Raw genomic sequence first — 14,176 nt, forward strand, 5'->3', positions numbered from 1 at the left:
AGCAACAAGACAATGTTACTAATCGTATTTTGCATGTAAAAACGGACTTTACATCTAAAGGAAACGGAAGAGTTATGTTGTCCAGCAAACAAAAGAGAAACAAAAAATGGTGGTGCAAGCTCTCTGTCCTTTGTTGTACATACCTATGAGATCAACCAATCCTACGTGGAATATTTTATTTCGTACCAAGTGCTACACCTAAATCAAATTCATGCACATAGATAAAGGACGACAACTTGTACTGAGTATGGATTTCACGCTTCACGAGACACCATTATTTACATCAGTCTGACTCAGAACGGAGAAAACAGACGGAGTCGATAAGACATGGATGTAGGTAAGTGCGGTTCTGGTCATGGACGGACGTGAATATGTCGATAAAACACTAAACTGTTCGATTCTGAACACAACTTTTTTTTCGAAAAGACTTTTAAGTGTACGCAAACTGCCAGCAGCGTGGTATGCAATATGCATCTTATATTACAAAATATGTTGTAATTCTTAGCTAACCTGAGCTGAAAGTTCGAATAAGTTTTTCTGATCACCCATTGTCTGTCTGCCTGTCCGTATGTCTGCTCGTCCATCTGAAACGTTTAGCATTTTCAACTTTTCAAGAATCACTAAGCTAATTTTGACCAAGCTTGGCGAAAAGCATCCTAAGTTGAAGGGAATTGAACTGGAGATGATTAAGAAAATGCAAAATTAGGGTGGGGTCATTTAAAACTAATCTTATAAACCACCGGGCCGGGAAAGTTGAAATTTACATAAAACATTATCCTTGCATAGCGCAAGGCTCCCGTTTGTCCCTCCCGGGAGTAGAGTGTTGTCACAATTGAGGATCAAAGTTTTACATGTATATAGGGACAATATTTAAACATCTTCTTCAGAACCAATGGACCGGAAAAGTTACAATTTACCTGACAGCTTCCTGACATAGTGCAGATTCCAGTTTGTTAAAAGTATGGCACTCGGGAGTAGTGTGGTCCATTAAGGGAATATAAATTCTACATTGTACATGTGAATAGATAGGGAAACATTTTAAAAATCTTCTTTGAAGAACCACTCGACCAGAAAAGTTCAAATTTACATGAAAGCTTCCTGACATAGCAAACTCCTTATTCTATGATTGTTCAAATATCTTCAAAACTGGTGACACCATCACCCTTATACCATATACATATTTGCCGCATATGACAAGATGTATTGAATATTCTGCTCGGTGCCCTGGGGTTATCCCAAACCCTATTTCTTAATTGTTGGATCATAGAATATCAACGTCCTGTTCCTCTAAACTATTATATTCCTGCTGTATATATCAAGATGAACAAGTGTTCCAGAGTCATTCCATCCCCCATCATGGTTCATGGTTCAGTAAATGAGGGTGTAAACAGTTAATTCTTTGATTAAATAGAAAATTTCGAAGAAACAAGCTTCATTTTGACCGCATTTTGCTCTCAGGGTAAAATACAATTCAAAAGCATCATTGGTTACATCTACAGGACACCGTCTAACTAAAATATCAATCAGAATTGAAATTAAAATCAGTTACTGCTTAAAATAAAAGAGGGGAATAAGAGAGTGGGACAGACGAACGGACAGGCGGAAGGACGGACCAGGGTAACAAAAATATACTCGATTTTTCTTTAGAGAGTGCGGGTATAATAGATAAACATGTGAAATTATATCCTCATTTTTTTTTAATTATTAGGGTTAATATGAAATGAAAATTGATGACTATAGAGAAGCTACAGTGTAAATCCACCTCAGATGTACACTTATGGGAGTTATGAGATTGATCACTTTTCTTTATCTTCACCTTTCACACTTTACATTTATTCAGTTACAATCGGCGTACACGTGATGCAGTGTGGGGTATCAAAGCCTATGATCTCAGCCACAGTTATTTGATAGCAAGCCGCATCAGGTCCATTAGGGTGCTGTGGTTTTTAATCAAATCCGAGAGAACGTTGTGACCCTTGAACCTGATATCAGTGTTTATTTTCATACCTTTGATATCATACCCCTTTGTACTATTTTCACAGGTCATTAGATGATCTGTACCTCTGGTTGTATCTATAATAGAAGACTTTGTAGTCATGTTCTGGAACCGAGACAGCAGAAACTCCCACCAAGGGAGTCGGGGCAACCCTTTGTAGGAAACGTGGACATAAAGACGGAACCTTCGTACTTTATGAAAACACTTATAAATCCTATCTAGTATTTGTGACACGATCTCAAATACTGAATATGCTTTAATGCACTGTACTCCTAGAGATTTTCTTGGTCGTTAAATCATTACCATGTATCGCTAATTGTACATTATTCATGCACTGCTCCAATACGTAATGGTAAGTTAGATGTATGATAAAAAATCATAGGCGTTCTGTTGATCATAAAACACGATACGTCAGTACAAAATAAAAGTATCGCATGATCGAAGCGTAACCAGCAATAACGTCACATACAAGTGGTATAATTGTTAACTTGAACAGTGTATAAAGCCATTTTTCACAATTTAGTGCTTTGCAAAGACTACATCACATAATATCAAAAATGGGACAAGAAGGAAAACAAAGGAAATGGTTATCTGATAATTGATTTCTAACGAACTGCAGAAGAAACATGGTGATTTGTTCACACTGAAGATTGTTGGTCAAACGATCATCGTGGTTTCTGGTCATGACAAAATCAAAGAGATGATGGTCAAGAATGGAGAAACCACATCAGGTCACCCCGTGTTTTTCGGATATACGGAGTATTTCGAACTTTCAGGTATTATAGAGGGAATACTATGATGTTGATCGTATAACGAAGTAGTTAAGTACGAATTGTCTAGAAAAACGAAACATGATTTTGATGTACTAGTTGAAAATTTAATTTAGGTTTAGCGTAGTTTAAAATTGGTATATTTGTCACGAATAATATTTGTAATCAAAGGTGTAATTGGACCATCTGTATCCTTATGGAGAAATCAGAGGAAAGTCGGGTATGTCGCATTACAAGCTATCGATTCTGGGTGTAATAATCCTAAATACTGTATTTTAGGGGAAGTTGCAGATTTCCTTAAAGAGGTAGAGAAAATGGCAGGCAAACCGTTCGATGTAAGCAGATTGATTAAAACAAGCCACTCTACAACATATTACCTTCTCTTCTCTTTGGAGAGAGATTTGCTCACAGCGATGCCAATGTTACTCGGCTTGTGGATTTACTAGACGAAGACATGGGCATTGCCTTCTCTAAGCAATTGATTCTAGGCTTCATTGAAGGGCTGAAGTACCTTCCTGGAGATCGGTTTAAGGTCAGACGAAGACGATTCCTGGTAGACGAAATCTTCAAAATCGTTCAAAAATTAGTGGATGAGCACAAAGAAACGTTGGAAACCCCTAAGAACCAAGATTTCATCTACGGTTTCTTGAACGAACATAAAAAGAGAAAATTGAATAATAAAGATTTGACAGTCTTTGGGGGCAATTTAATTATACTTCTTTATTTTGACCAAGTGCAGTTGTCCCTTGGTGATACGGGCTAGGATAAGTCCTCTGTATCCCTTGCTTGTTGTAAGATGCTACAAAATCGGGCGGTCCCTTGGATGAGACCACAAAACCGAGACCACGTGTCACAGCTTATATTGCACGAGTAAGATACTGTTGATTTTAAAGACCGTAAGCGACGAGCATAAGCCTAAATTTTACAGCCCATCGCCATCAATGGTGACGTCTCCATATGAAAGGTAAAGAAAACGAACAGTGATCAATCTCATACAAATGTACATATAACGCCTTTAAGTAATACAAAATAAAGAGTTGGGCAAACACTGACCCTAGAGATACCAGAAGTGGAATCATGTCCCTAGGAGAAGTAAGTATTCCCTGTCGACCATACCTACACGTCGTGATCCTTATATCTTAAACAGGGAATCTACGATAGTCAAAATCAGTGTGCCTAGAACGGACAAATAGATATGAAACACGTCAGACAGAATTTAAACCAATGTTATGTCGTTTTAGCAATATAAATAATCTTAACTACCTTATAATTTGCGAAAAGCTGAATTTAAACGAGACTGTTGAAACCCCGTAACATCAACTTGTTTGTCAGTAACCTGCCTCCATTTGAATCTGATCATATGCAGAACAAGCACTTCCGTATCGAATCAGTTGAGAGGTGAAAACACCATATGCAGGTGATAATGGAATATTGTTACAAACATGTAAATAAGATAAATTGACGATGGAGAAACGGAACTGTTTGTCATTAAGTTGAGTTGTTAGTTTGTCGTTAACATCTACTTTCAATAAAATATCTAAGTATGAATTAGAAGTGGACGATTTTGCGATGTCTTTTATTTCGAGTTCACTAAGATATATTGAATCGACATATAAATGAAAATTATTAATGTTAATACATGTATGTAATAGATCATCGACATATTGAAGGCCACAGCAAGAGATTTTTTCTTTTCACGTTGAAGTTTTTAAATGAATTCTGCTTCAGAGGAATATACAAACAGGTCAGCAACAAAGGAGCACCATTCGTGCCCATAGGGATTCCAGTAGACTGTCGGAAGACCTGCTCGCAAAAGATCACGAAGACATTGTCAATGAGGATCTCCACATATTTTTTTTTCAACTTCAAAGTACTTGTGCGCGGAATTAGAGTAGTTTTTAACGAAATGATTTTTTTGGATGACTGATTACTACATATGAATATTTGAGTTTTCCATTTTTTTGAAGAAACAACTGTCCATAACATCAAAAAGTCTTGTCTTCAATTCATCGTGAGGAATGTTCATGTAAGAGTTGGAAAGTCATACGTTTTGATGTTTTTGATTCGAGAAAAAGCTTTGCGATTTCAAGTTTCCTAAAAGTTCTTTCCAGTTTTTTTTAGAATCCACATTTGATTTACCCCACTTCTGGTACATGTAGTCACACAGTACGTTTGAAACTTCTTCTTTACGGCTGTTAATATTTTTGTGGGGAGCAAAAAAAAAACGGCTTGATAAAACACTTTTGGATCCAGCAAGGTATCTTTGTACGGGTTTTTATGAAGTTTTGGAATCCAGTAAAGGTACGGTAACTCATACTGATCCGATCCATTGATTGGGATATTGATGTGTCTAAAACTGAAACATGATTTTGAAAAATGTCATCATTTGAAAGGATAGCTGGAGTATAAGTACGATTACCAAAAGTGGATTTAATACCAAGTGCGTTTGAAATACAGTTGTGATAATGAGCCTTTCAAACAAAGACCATGTTGTTACAAGCTTTGTCAGCTGGAACTCAAACATATTCCTCATGTAACCTAACTAATTCTTATATCACTTCTGGTTTTTGCTAAACACTTGTTTGTAGAGTGCAGTGATATTGTAAGTAACAAATTCATATGTGATCATTTTAAAACATTCTATACTGGTATCAGTATTATGATTTTATATTATTTTTTCGGCCATGGAATATTCAATTTAGTTGATACATATATTACTGAATAAATATCGAGTTTTCGTCTTTTGTTGTTACAACTAAAACAAATTGTACCAAGAAATCAGCATGGCGGATAAAAATTAATAAGACAATTCTTAATCATACATGTAATTAGAATCATATGAAAATTTCAACTGGGGAGCTATTAAAACAAAATAGAGATGGTCATTATATATGTACCAAAAAAAAAAAATGAATGCTGATTTTTAACAAGAGTGTACTTGAACAACATCAACAACATCATCCAGAAGCTTATACCGTAAAATTTAACAAAAAACTTTCTATGTACTAGTAAGTTCATATGTACATAAAACACAGCTATTACATGTGTTTGCATATATTGATATGGCCTTCAATTCGACGTTTTAATACATCGACGATGCATTATCTATTAACAGTAATAATTTTCATTCATATTTTGATTCAATATAGACCAGTGAACTCGAAATAAATGACACCACTGAATCATCCACTTCTGCTTCATACTTAGATATTTTATTGAAAGTATTATTAACAGCAAACTAACAAATGACTTTATGACAAACAGGATGATTTCAACTTCTCCATCGTCAACTTCCCATATTTATAAGGTAATATTCCATTATCACCTGCATATGGTGTTTACACCTCTCAAATGATTCTATACGCAAGAGCTTGTTCTGCGTATGGTCAGTTTTTAAATCGCAACAGGCTACTGACAAACAAGTTGATGGTGCAGGGGTTACAACAGTCTCGTTTAAAATCAGCATTTAGCAAATTGTATAGTCGTAATAACCATCTAGTTTGCCAATATAACCCATCATTGGGTCAAATGCTGTCTAACGTGTTTTATGCCGATTGTTGCGCCGTTCTTGGCACACTGATTTTGACTACTGATAACTCCGTTTACTTGATCAAAATATAGGGCTCACGGCGGGTGTGAACGGTCGACAGGGGATACGTACTCCTCCTAGGCACCTGATCCCACCTCTGGTATATATCCAGGGGTCCAAGTTTGCCCAACTCTCCATTTTGTATTGCTTATAGGAGTTATTAAATTGATCACTGTTAGTTATCTTCACCTTTCATCATACTTCAATCTTCTACAAATTTCTTAAAAACATGAATGATTATACATATAATTATAACTTCAAATAATAAAACTGAAATATTTTCTCATGTAATGATTTCAGTTACATCAAACAAGAAAATATTGCACATGTTTTACATTTACAATATATCTTAGACTTATCATAAATTCTCACACAATCTAAATATTTTTTTCTCAAAGTATGTTTCAAGTTTCTACTTTGAATCTCACATTTATTGCAACACGTACATGTAGGTTCTAATATTTCAAGAAATTCTTTGAAATATTTTAAAACTCCTCAACCCACTGTGTTTAACATTCGTATTCCTTGGTAATCTCAAACTTGTCTTTGCTGTTATTTCAACAGGTTCCCACATTTCCTCAATACCCATAATTTGTCAAAAAGATGCTAAAATGTGATAAACACTGCAAACATTTCAATCAAGCAATATATACCATATTTGTTTTTTGATTTTCCAATATCTTAGGTTATTTCTCAAGAATGTCAACAGTTCATTAATTCATTATGACAAAATGAACACAAACTAAACAAAAATGTGTGTATCAGTATCAGACACCATTACTTTTATATCATGAAGAATTTGATGTCTATAATTATCATAATCGTGTTATTCAATAAGTAACGCTTTGTCTCCTCACAGGTGTATTACAATTATTACATCTGAAAGAGTCTGACAAGTGATGAGAAAAAAGATCAGAGTTCAAATTCTTAACTGACAATGTACTTTCTATCATCAACATTAAAATAGTCGTATTGACTATTTTAATGTTGATGACAGAAATATGGTTTTAATTGCTTTTTAACATTGAAGAATTGGTAACAGTTTCAATGTCCATTGGAAGAATATTAAATAATCGTGCTGTGGATGGACAAAAGTACTCCATATACATGACTTTTTGTGTCTTACACATATCTATATATTGGAAAACATTGACTTTATATCATTTAACACTTGACAATCAATTCCATATTTTGTTGATTTAAAAAATAACATATTTTTATCAATCCTATCAAAAGCTTTTTGATAATCCACAAAGCAACAAAACAGATTTTTACGTTTCAAATGTGTTCATAACCAATGTAAAACAGAAATAGCATCACTTGTACAATTTCCAGCTTTAAAACCAATACTTAATCTATCATTCAGTGTAGCAGTACATATTTTTTGACAAACAGCTTAATATAATTAATTACAGTCATGATGATTGTCCTTTTCAAAAACAGGTGTTATAATACCTTCTGACCTACTATTGGGAGAGGACCCTGATAAAAACATTAAATAATTTAACAAGGTATTTAGTTTGGCATTCCTTGAATATACAATAAAATAGAATTTATTGTACAAGTTCTTCAACAAGTTAGCATAAGATTGAGTTTTTAATACAGACAAGCTTGTACTAGTTCATCATCTTATTCATGTGAAAATATTATACCGATATATATATGTCGTGTCTCTTTGCAAGATCAGACCAGTCCCTTTTAATGAGAAGTTTTTAAATTCCTTATATCAAATCATGCATATCATTCATTCTGTTTTTATGTTCTATTATAGGAGATTACATGAACAATATGCATGTACAAGAACATTGTGCAACCCAAAGTATAAAAACATTATGGAAATAAATAAGATAAAATAAATTACAACAGGGAAAAAAGAATTACAATTAATTACTACAGGGTGACAAAGTTGTCGACAGGAGACACTGTATAGGTAACGTGAACACTACGGCAGTCGACAGGTAAGAAAACGAATAAAGGTACATTAATGTGATGTCAACATTCAACGCATTATAACTGGCTACTGCTGTATAGGCAAATATTTGCTGCGCCATCCTGTTAAATACCTTAGGTAGCAAACCGTAAGTTCATATGTAAACTAGGGCCATCACAGCGAGCTGTAATGTTTGTGAGCGATATAGGGGAATAATCTATCATCTAGAGTTATCTAATAAGTGTTTGAACTTGTGCATTTAATCATTTTGATGTTTTGAAAGTTGTCAATAAAAGACGTGCAATGATTAGTTTGGTCTTGTACGTACTAACAGGAGGAGATCATCAAGGCCGTGTGGACAGAAACAGCGAAGTTCAACTGTAAGTGGAGCATCGAACCTCTCAATCACGGAATCCCACCAGTCATCTGGGGGAGCAATCACGGAATCCCACCAATCATCTGGGGGTGCAATTGTTCTTACCATCTTACATAAAATGTTCACGTGGTAAGAATATTTCTAAACAAAGAGAAATTAGAAATTATGTTACAAAAGGGCATTTTAGAACAAAAGTATGAAACTGGTTTTCTAGTTTATACTATAATTAATTTTTCTAAATTTCAGGGAGTTTAATGCTTAGATACATCACATGTACTTTAAAATCAATATAGTGCTGCACTTTTCTTTAGCATGCATTTATATTTCCAATGTTTTTACCTTCGACATCTTTACCGATTGAAATGATAGCCATTTCCTCATGAATGTGATCGATGTGCGTATGAATGTTGATAAATATAGTATGATTATTTTAACGGCTGGGAGTTTTCCGACAAAAATTAAAGTAAAATGTAAGTATAACAAATAGTTTTCATTTTTGGAGATGCTTGATGGTATGAACGACTGATCTTGCAGCGTCTAAAATTTATTTCTTAATTGTTTATTGCCAAAAATATGCGAAGTTACAGGCATTCCAATAGAAATCCGGGTTAGAATAGGTTCTCAGTACTTGTCGCTTGTCGTAAGAGGCGATTAAATGGCCCGGTCTTCGGATGAGACTGCAAAATCCGAGGCCCTGCATCACAGCAGGTGTGGCACAATAAAGATCCCTCTCTGCCCAAAGGCTGTAACTGGCAAACATAGCCTTTTGTGGCATTTCGCCAGCAATGATGACGTCTTCATGAGAGAAAAGTTCTCAAACGGGACGTAAAACAACATACAACTAACTATATGATTACTTTTACACACACCTTACTTACTGCAATATTAGTAAACACATCCGTATTTGCATATACGTGTACATATGGACATGTAGGCGTGTGCCTACTTTGTCCAGAAATAACCATTTTTCAGATGCTTATAATACTTTCGACTGCGTTTATTGGACAAACTTGGGAGTGAATTACTAAGCTAACAAAGACCATGCTTTTCTACTTCAATCAAGTTTAAGAAACAAGATTTCTGCGCAGTTTATCTTTTTGAAAACAAAATACACCTATATACAGCTAACATTCTCATTGAAAACATGTTCAGGGGTAGGATATCTGTACTTTCGAGTACAATTTAGAGAGAACATGCGCAATATTAATTCAATTTGTTGGCATTTTAGCACCCCCCTCCCAACTGGGCATTACTACAGCCTTGTCAGGAGGATAAGGATATTTACAATTTTGGGAGGGGCCAAGCCGCTTCCTTGCTCATCATTACTATATACTCAGTTTGACTGGGTCTTTTTGCCTAGGAGTAAAGGAAATCTTTAAAGGAATAATACATTTTACTACATGATCAACATTGCCATGCTCTAACACAGGAACGCCTGTCCAAGGATCATGAAATTTAAAATTTTGGTTGAGGCTTTCTGGCTCATCATTACTATATATTCAGTCATTCTGCAAAATGCCTAGGAGTAGAGAAAAATCTTTTTAAAGAATTGCATCAATTTCAAAGTCTTCATCTCATCGTTAAGACCCCTTAGGTTTGGGGGTCATGAAATTTACCATGGTTGGTCCCTTTTCGCTACAGATGCTACATATCAAATTTGGTAAAGACTGGCATAGAAGTTGTTAACGCATGACGACCGACATACAAGGACGGACGCAGACAAATAGCAGTAGGTCCCTTGACTGATCCAGGTGACCTAAATCTGTTTATCATAAATACATGTAGTATCTATACGATGTTATACTGAGTTCATTTAAGACTTTAAACTGTATCGGAGAGCATTCTTATAAAAAAAAACAAGTATACATGATGTCACGTTAGATTTACTTTTACGTTATGTCAACATACATTTTTGGTCCACATCATATTCGCACAAATATTTACTTCTATAACATTGAGAGTTTTGACTACGTTATTCATGCAAGCCAAAGCTAGTTCATGCTTGGATTTTTTAACACCAGAATATAGACTGAACTTTATGATTATGGATGTTGTCCATCACAGACTCTTTAAATCCCCGCGGGTTATGGATGATATTCCCTCCGAGTCATGCCGCCAGTTCCTTAAGCTCAAATTTACAAACAAAGGAATAGATGCCGTCAACAACAGCAGCATTCTTCGTCATAAAAGAGTTCAATTCAGTCTTGTATTCCAACATATTTCAAGTATACTACCTGTATTCCCTATAAATATACTTGTACTATTGCATCAAAACTTTTTAATTACAAACAAACGTTGTAGTGCCTAGATATACACCATCGTATACTTAATCCACCTACTTGTTCTTCGTCTTCTTTCCACTATATTTTAGCTGGACATTTCAATACTGGTGATGTTGATATACAGTAGTTGAAGATGAGGACCTGGAATCACTTATTTAAAAGGTCCTAAATTCAAACATTGGTCTTTCAATTGGCGACAGACCTTCATCTCTGTTGTGAATTCTGTCGACGACTATGCCAGACGATTGGTTTGATATATAAAAGAACTTGATACCTTGTCAAAATGTACGAAATTCGAATAGGATAATTAACTCGTTATAACGAATTAAAATATATTTTTTGATTTCTCAAAAATGATTCCAGTCGGTTTTCGCAAAAATGGATTACAATTAAAACAGGAATATCAAAATTCCGTGTTAGACACATCAAAACAGGAGAACGGACCATCTCTCCTTGATCAAAGAATTATATAGGTTACATGAAGAATATCTTTTGGTTCCAGCTGACAAAGCTTGTAACAACACTGTCTTTGTTTACAAGGGTCATTATCACAAATGTATTTTAAACGAACATGGAATCAATCCCACAATTGGTAATCGTACTTATACTCCAATTGCTCATTCAAAAGATGAAATTCTTCAAATCATGCTTCCATTTTAGGCATATTCAATATCCCAGTCAATGTGATGGATGAACATGAATTGCCGTTCTTATATTGGATTCCTAAACTTCACAAGAACCTATCTTTGCTCCTCCCGAAAATATTAACAGCTGTGAAGGAGAAACAAAACGTGTTGTGTCACAACACATGGTGTGTTGTAGATCAAATGGTTCTAAAAAATCCTGAAGAACTTTTATCTTTGTAATTCCAGGCCTTTCTCAAATCAACAATATAAAAACATTACTTTTCAACACTCCACACAACCATTCCTCAAGACAAATTAAAGACTAGCCTTTTTGACATCATAGACAGTTGCTTCTTTAACAAAAATGAAAATATGAAACATTCGTATCTATTGAATAGTCATCCAATATATTACTTTGTGAAACACCACTCTGATTCTACGCACACGTTTTCTGAAATATACTGGAGTTCCTTATTGATAATGTCATCGTAGTCTTTGATGATAAGGTCTTTCAACAATTAGTTGGAATTCTCATGGGCACGAATAGTGCTTCTTTTTATGACCTTTTTGTGACCTTTTTATCTTCTTATGAAGCAGAGTTTATTCAAGAGCTTCTACATGAGAAGAAAAAATCTCTTGTTGTGATCTTCAACTCAACATTAAGATATATTAACGACGTTTTATCTATTAACGATAATCATTTTCATTCATATGTCAATTCGATATATCCATGTAAATTCGAGATAAAAGACATCACGGAGTCCTTAACGTCTTCTTTGTACTTAAATATTTTATTGAAAATGGATATTAACGGCGGCAAACTAACTTACCAACTTTTTGATAAACGGAATAATTTCTCTTCTCCGTCATCAACTTTCCATATTTATATGGCAGTATTCTTTTATCGCCTGCAAATGGTGTTTATATAGCTTACAGATTCGGTATGCAATATCTTATTCTGAGTATGATCAGTTTTTAAATCGAGGCAGGTTACTGACAAACACGTTGATGTTAAAGGGGTTTCAACAGTCTCGTTAAAAGTCAGCATTTCGCAAATTCATTTGTCGTTATAATGATTTAATTTGCCCATATAATCTGTCACTGGGTCAAATGCCGTTTGACATGTTTCATACCAATTGTTTGGCCGTTTGTGGCACACTGATTTGGACTACGGATTACTCCGTTTACCTGATCTAGACATAGGACTCACAGCGGATGTGACCGGTTGAGATGGGATGTTTACTCCTCTTAAGCACCTGATCCCACCTCTGGTATGTCCACCTATGTTGTTTGCCCAACTCTTTATTTGTATTCCCTGTGGGAGTTGTGAGATTGATCACTGTCCGTTATCTTCGCCTTTAATCTACAAGACTGATCACTGGCCGTTATCTTCACCTTTAATCTATGTAATTTATGTTCCGAAAGCGGCTTTTCGGGTAGCATGGTATTAACATTTTTACAAGGGGACAAACTAGAGAGAAAAATTCGTCAATTTCTTATATTGAGTAAACTCAGGTGAACTATTACAATCGGTTGTCGTCCGTCATCCATCGTGCGTTAACAATTGAACATTTTTAACTTCTTCTTGATAACTACCAGTCCTATTCTTTTCAAATTTGTATGAAGTATATTTAGGATAAGGGGGACATAGATTGTAAATTTCAGGTCTCCAGCTCCGCTGGGGCCTTAGGGGCGGGGCAAATACTGCCCAAAATTTACCAATTTTCAAACATCTTCTTCTCAAGAACCGCACATGTGTAAGAAAAACTAAATGCATGGTGATATAGAGCAGGAAAGCCTCTATCAAAACTGTAAATTTCATGATCCCCGGGGTTGGGGTTCTGACCCCAGGGTGGAGCCAAACTCGGTATATAGTGTTTATGTGTAAAACACTTAAATAACATCTTCTTTAATGCTGTTGATAATATATTGACACTAAATAGATATTTAGAAAGAGCAGGTAGTCCTTTACCAAAATTGTAAATTTGATGATCCCAGGGGTAGGGGTTTTGGTATCAGGATGGGGCCAAAATGGTCAGTTATTAAATGTATGAACAATATACATTTTTAATTTCTTGATAACTCTCATTCCAATTCTTTTCATATTTGGTATGAAGCATCTTTGGAACAAGGGGAACATAAATTGTAAATTTCCGGATGCCTTCACCCCTGCGGCCTTAACGGCAGGGCAAAACCTGCCCAAAATTGACCAATTTTCAAACATCTTCTGCTCAAGAACCACACACATATAAGAAAAACTAAATGCATAGTGATGTAGAGCAGGAAGGCCTCTACCAAAATTGTAAATGTCATGATCCCCGGGGTAGGGGTTCTAACCTCAGGGTGGGGACAAACTTGGTGTATAGTGCTAAATGGATAGAGCAGGTGGTCTTTTACCAAAATTGTAAATTTGATTATCTCTAGAGTAAGGGTTCAGGATGGGGCCAAATGTAGTATATAGTATGTATGTATAAGTTTGCTGATACTGTATAAAATCTAAATGCATACGTAGGAATAGCAGAAAAGGATGTACAAAAAATGGTGAATTTCATAACCCAGGGTTATGACTTTAGGATTAGTCATATCTTTTGATATTTAAATGTATAT

This window comes from Ostrea edulis, chromosome 7, assembly GCF_947568905.1.
Source record: "Ostrea edulis chromosome 7, xbOstEdul1.1, whole genome shotgun sequence".
In the NCBI taxonomy this organism is placed as follows: Eukaryota; Metazoa; Mollusca; class Bivalvia; order Ostreida; family Ostreidae; genus Ostrea; species Ostrea edulis.